This window comes from Thunnus albacares, chromosome 4, assembly GCF_914725855.1.
Source record: "Thunnus albacares chromosome 4, fThuAlb1.1, whole genome shotgun sequence".
NCBI lineage: Eukaryota > Metazoa > Chordata > Actinopteri > Scombriformes > Scombridae > Thunnus > Thunnus albacares.
In genome coordinates this window covers 24153723-24159580 of record NC_058109.1, presented here as the reverse complement: position 1 = coordinate 24159580, position 5858 = coordinate 24153723, and the positions used below count along the sequence as shown (strand labels likewise).

The window sequence follows — 5858 nt, the reverse complement described above, 5'->3', positions numbered from 1 at the left end:
TTCTGTTGTCAGTCTCAATGCTCAACATCTGAGTGGATTTGCTATCAAAATCGCAGAGGGATTCGGCTATTTGTTGAGATTCTGACGTGTTGACAGTTGAATGAATTATGCATACAGAAATGTTGAGCGTGCTTTGCAAAAGATGCTTCGCTGGAAGATTTTGTATTGCCAAACAGAAGCCCTAAATTATTATCTGGCATTGATTAGCCCCAACCAAAGTTGCCTCAAGTTCTGAGGCTTGTACTTCTGCCAATGTCAGTACCACTTCATTACTTGATGATGTGTAAATAGATGTGTTATACCTTTTTTTAATATGACTGAGGTTAACTGACTTTTTTTGTCATCAGCTGGCCTCAGTATAATCTCTGCAAGTTAGGATTTACATGCACTTTGGATGATGAACACTGCTGTGAATACTCAAGATATACAGTATATTAAGCCTAGTTTTAGACTTAGTTTACAAAGAGTTGACAATGAGTCCCAAACAAGGCTTAAACAACTGAAATTGTACTGAAAAGAAAAATCTGCAGTAGATTTAGTAATCAATGATATTGTTTGTGCTGATATAGTATGTAAGATAACAAGAATCAAGACATAGACAGACAGTCCCCAGTATGTCCCTGCTTTTAAAATGCTTGTTTTTATTGCAAGTGTTGCAATGAATGAGAATTTTCACTTTGACAGAGCAGCATGGAAATCTTTTTAGATGGTCAGGAGAGCCTAACTCCATCCTTATTTCCCTGGCTGTCCACTGGCATTCAGGCATTTTTCTTATTACTGACCACAAACTGGTCATATTGCTCCAAGAAAGAATCTGAGACACAGGATGACATTTTCTAACATTAATCAAATTCTTTTGCAACAATCAACAAGGGGAAATAACCCACCTGATGAAATGCTTATTTGGAAAGGGATATTACCGCACTAAATTAGCATGTAGAAAGTATTGTTCAATCAATTCCCCTCTCAGATTCTGGCAACCTACTCGCCATACTAGCTGGTGCCATTGTTCTGTAGCCAAACATGTAAAAATAATCTATTGTAGGTATCCCCCCAGTAGCATCTGCTTTAAATTAGAAAGCTGTTTGACCAAAGCTAAATATCACTTAGCTAATACCTTGCCATGTCTTTAAAGCCCCTATATGTATAAACTTTCTGACTTTGGTGCCCCCCAGTGGTAGTTTAAAAAAAGACACTGCGGCAAACAACAACAGATGACTCTACGCCTACAGAAAAAACTTGAAAAGACATTTTTAAGAAAACTTAAAATTCAACCCATAGTGGCTTTAACTACTCCATCTGGTATTCGATATCGGACCACAGAACAGATTGGAGACTCAAGCTGCCAGTCATACTGATGTGTGATTACCAGCTGTAGCACTATCCCACCCAGCCAAGCCTCGACCATCTTATGACTACTAGGAAATGAAACCTTATAGTCAGCATCTCAGCTCCAGCCTTGTGCCTCAGCCAACAGGCCTTACTGCCTTATAGAAACAGAATGTGTATGTAGGACAGTAATAATAATTCACTTAATATCCTGAACTTGTAACAGGAGTATCTTGAGGATTGTGGATCGTCTTGCAGATTGTGGAATTCTGTTTTAAGTCAGAAAATGTCTTTTCTCACTTTATCCTTATGGCTGGAAAGACTTTCATCTTTGCCTCAGGCTGCTGAAGGAATGGGATCGCATTTAGACACAATCAAGAGGGCTGCGTACTGCTCCGCTGCTGCTCGGCAGTGAATCACTATCACACATCAACACATGTCTTCTCTGCAGCTGCTGAAGTAGTTTTTTTTCCCAGGTGCATGTGTTGTCAGAGCAAGCTCACATATGGTAACACAATATGTGGCAGTGTCTGTGAAATACGTACACATGGGACATAGATGCAGGGTCAAAGGTCATTTGTGCCTTTTATTGCACAGACTACTCCCTCTTAAATGAGTGTAAATGTGTGTACAGTTTTTTATATGACAATATGCATGTGACCAAGCCATGTATAATATCTTCTGACTGTAAATAATGTAAGTAAATATTTAATGAAGGATCCAATTTTCCCTCAAGAAAATAAATATGTTAAAAACAACTTTTGGTGTACTGAAATTATTGAATGTCATTGTGACTCTCCATATGCAGTTTGGATCATTGAGAGATGAGATTATCCAAAAGAAATTTTGATAAAGAAATTTTTCAGACCAGATTTTTAGGGTTTTTTAAAATAGTATTTATATTTGTAGGTGGAGCTTAGAAAGAAAGCCATAATTTATCATGCAGATGGATGAGGAATTGATCATTCAGGAAAAACTGACAAACAGGTTGTAAGAGATGAGATGTAGCCTTGGGGGGGGATGTTTTTCATCCAGAGGTCTTTTCTGTCTACTTCAAGACTAGAGATACAGACTCAAAACTCACACATCTTCATTTCCCTTGCAAACTCTGATCATTAACTTGTGTCAAGCTGCGCTTGTCCAAGCCGCGACAGGAGACACAAGCACTGTGATGTACGACGGCCATTAATGCCTCCAAGGAGGCAAAAACCATTTGAGAATGCCAGTCACAAACAAATAAACATCCATACACAAACCTTGTCACGTCCTCCCAGCTGTATATGCTCCATCTCCTCTCTCCATATACTACACTCCTGAAATTTCATTTGAATGTCTTTGTTTCATTACACCACCCAATGCTCCAGTAAGTCTGTTTTACTTGCTGATCCATCAATCAATCTTCTACTCTATCAATCACCCTGTAACTAAAAAAAGACCAGTTTGAAATTCAGCCAACTACACTGAGAGAATATAAATGTCCTACATTCATTATGCTTACTGGTGGGAAAATTAAAATGAATTTTAGTTCAGTATCACAAGAAAAGAGCTGTAATTTTCTAGGGACGGCAATGTCAGTGGGGTCACCCACCACTTTGGTCCAAATTGAAATATCTCGACAAATAATGGATTGAAATGAAATTTGGTACAGACATCCATCCTACCCAGAGGATGAATCCTAATATATTTAGCAATGCCTTGACTTTTCTGCTTGCTCCACCAGCAGGTCTCATCCAGTGAAATACCTCAACATCTACTTGATACATGAGCACAAAAGTTTGTGAAGACATTCATGGTTCCAGGATAATAAATCCATGTGACATTGATGATCCCTTGACTTTTCCTCTACCACTACCAGCAACGAAATTTGCTACAGACTCATGTTCCCCACAGGATAAAGTTTGCAATAACATTTGTAATCAGACTTGTAGCACTTTAAAATCAACATTTCAATTTGTTAAATACTTTGGTGTGTAACTAAATAACTGCAAAACAAATGACACTGCCAGCCTCAGCTGTACTTCCTTTGCCAATTATCAAATGTTAGCAAGCTAACACACTATGTGAATTTCAATGGCAATCACTGTAAACATTATATCTATTAAGCATCTACACAACAAACAGGTCAAAGTATAATTCAACATGAATACTGGACTTCCAGAGGAATGTTCACTTAATGTTCAGCACATTTACTGTGTAGTAATGACTGTCTACATCAGTGGTGCTCAACTGGTGGGTCGCGACTTAATGGCTATGGAAAAATGTGGGTCCTGAGACTAGACCACTTCAGAACCACTAGTCTACATGTTAGCATTGTCACTGTGAGCATGTTACCATAGCATGCTGATGTTAGCATTTAACTCAAAGCAGTTGTGTTTAAGTACAGTCCCAGAGCTGTTAGCATGGCAGTGATACAGTATATCCTCATATTTTACATTTAGAAAGGATGTAATTTAAAGCTGCTACAATCAAAATTTCTATATTAACAATGAATCAAATAATTACACATATGTCAAAGGTGAAAAACCCACAGATAATTATCCCCTTACTCTGCAGTTCCCATCAGCTCTACGGAGCATTTTAGCATATTTTAGCTCATTATATTTTTGGTTTTAAGGCTCACAACTTTAATGTTTTGGTTTAGTCTCACTGCTCATCAGTACTGTTTTCAGACAGCTGTTGTCAGTGAAAAGCTGTAAAATTACACTGCACGTCCAGCACCAAATGGGAGACAGACAAGTTAGTGACTAGCTGGTTAACAAAGTGGAGCATTTTTCAGCTATAGAGCCAGAAAAGGAGAATAAATGTCAGGTGTATGACAAATGTATTGTACAGTGATGTTGCTCTGTGTCTGCTGGATGCAAATGTTTGCAAACAAGTTCACCTGTCAACTTAAAAGCTGATAATATGTCCATCTTGTGTTTTTAGCTTGTTTCTGTTGCACAAAAAATGGCAAAAAAAAAACCCAATTAATGCAGGTGCAAGTATAATATTAAAATGCTTATGTGTAAGATTGATTTGATTTTGTCATTGCTTTTAAGTGCAGCTATTAGACCACAGTAGTAGAGTAGATAGTAATATATTTTCTTTTAAATATAATCAAGTAAAACTGATCATCATTTCCTTAAAACTTGTGCAATCACATTTCTCATTCACAGTGATGTAGTGGTCATAAACCGACAATGACAGAAATTATCCTGCAATAATTTGAGACAGTGAACTTAGAGGTTCAATGGGTTGTCATGTTGATTTGTTCAGCTCTTGTCCATGAAAGTAGGAGTGAGAACAGATGAAGAATGATAATGATAATAATTGCTGTGCTGAAAATTAGCAATATCATGGAAACAAACCTGAATGTAGAGAAGGACTGAGATTGATGAGGGAAAGTAATTTGGTTAAGAGGACTGGCTGGGGAATAAGAGGAATTCTGAGCAGTAGAGCTGAAGGTTCACATTACTTATGATATTTAAATAGATATTTATGATCTTTCAATAATGGAGGATGCAGAAGGCAGAGTGGTAAATTGAGAACATACTGCACATATACAGCTTGTATTGGAGATGGAACAAACATGTAGCAATTTGCTCATGGAGTGGTATAAGCTTGACAGAAGGCGCAGAACTAGAAGCTAATAATAGTGGAAATACGACATTTACAGCGAATGCTTGACACTACAGGTTATTACTTTATTAATGTTACATAATAAATTCACAGGTATGGCAAGAGGAGAAACAAGAAAAAGACACGGTCAGAGACAGAAACACATTCAGAGCCTGAGAAATAACTTCATACAACATGGACTCAAAGAGGATTTTAGTACTGAAGGAAGTCATAAACATCTTCAAAAAAAAATTCCCACTGTTTCTCGGATTCACACAGTGAGCATCTGCACGACCGCTGCACAAAGCCTCGGACTATCAGCCAAATAGCTGAGTCTAATCCCATTATACACTCTCACTTTGAGTCCGGGTTTACACACCACACACACACACGCTCCATGCTACCAAGCTTAGCCACATCAGAGGGACACACAGTCATTCATGAACATGGGTGGATAATTAAAAAACACAATTCAGATTTTTTTCCCCCAAGTGTTTGTCATTTTTTTCTTTTTCATTGTGGGTGGTTTTTGCACACAGTGTTCATGAATGTGTAAAATGTTTTCAATTCTTGTTTACTTACAGATGCAATCACTCATATTCATGTTGAGTGAGGTACCCACTGAGTTAGTGATGTTTAGTAAAAAAGACTCACTACAGATACTTAACCGCAAACTCACCGACACAGCCATGCAGTATAATGTCAAGGATGAGGAAAGGCATTTGTGCTGCTGGCAGTCAGAGCTACCTCGTCTGTCATTGAGTAACTTTATAAAGCCCAGAGATATCTGCTTTCATATTAGCATGCAGAGTGTAATTACAATTCAGAAATGGAACAAAAACAATCAACCATTAATTCCCTCACCAAGGAAACAGTGAAAATGAACTTTCTTTGAAAAATAATGTCAATTCACCGTCAAATTACATTTTTGG

At 37.7% G+C, this 5858-nt stretch overlaps 1 protein-coding gene across 2 annotated transcripts in view; it reads left to right on the top strand.

Annotated features, from left to right (window-relative positions):
* Nucleotides 1-2087, top strand: part of kif21b (kinesin family member 21B) — a 66062-nt gene extending 63975 nt beyond the window's left edge. For both annotated transcript variants that reach the window (XM_044349018.1, XM_044349017.1), the window contains exon 34: nt 1-2087. This exon is cut by the window's left edge and continues 3112 nt beyond it. The gene's annotated coding sequence lies outside the window, so the exon portion shown is untranslated.
* The last annotated feature ends 3771 nt before the right edge of the window (nt 2088-5858 follow it).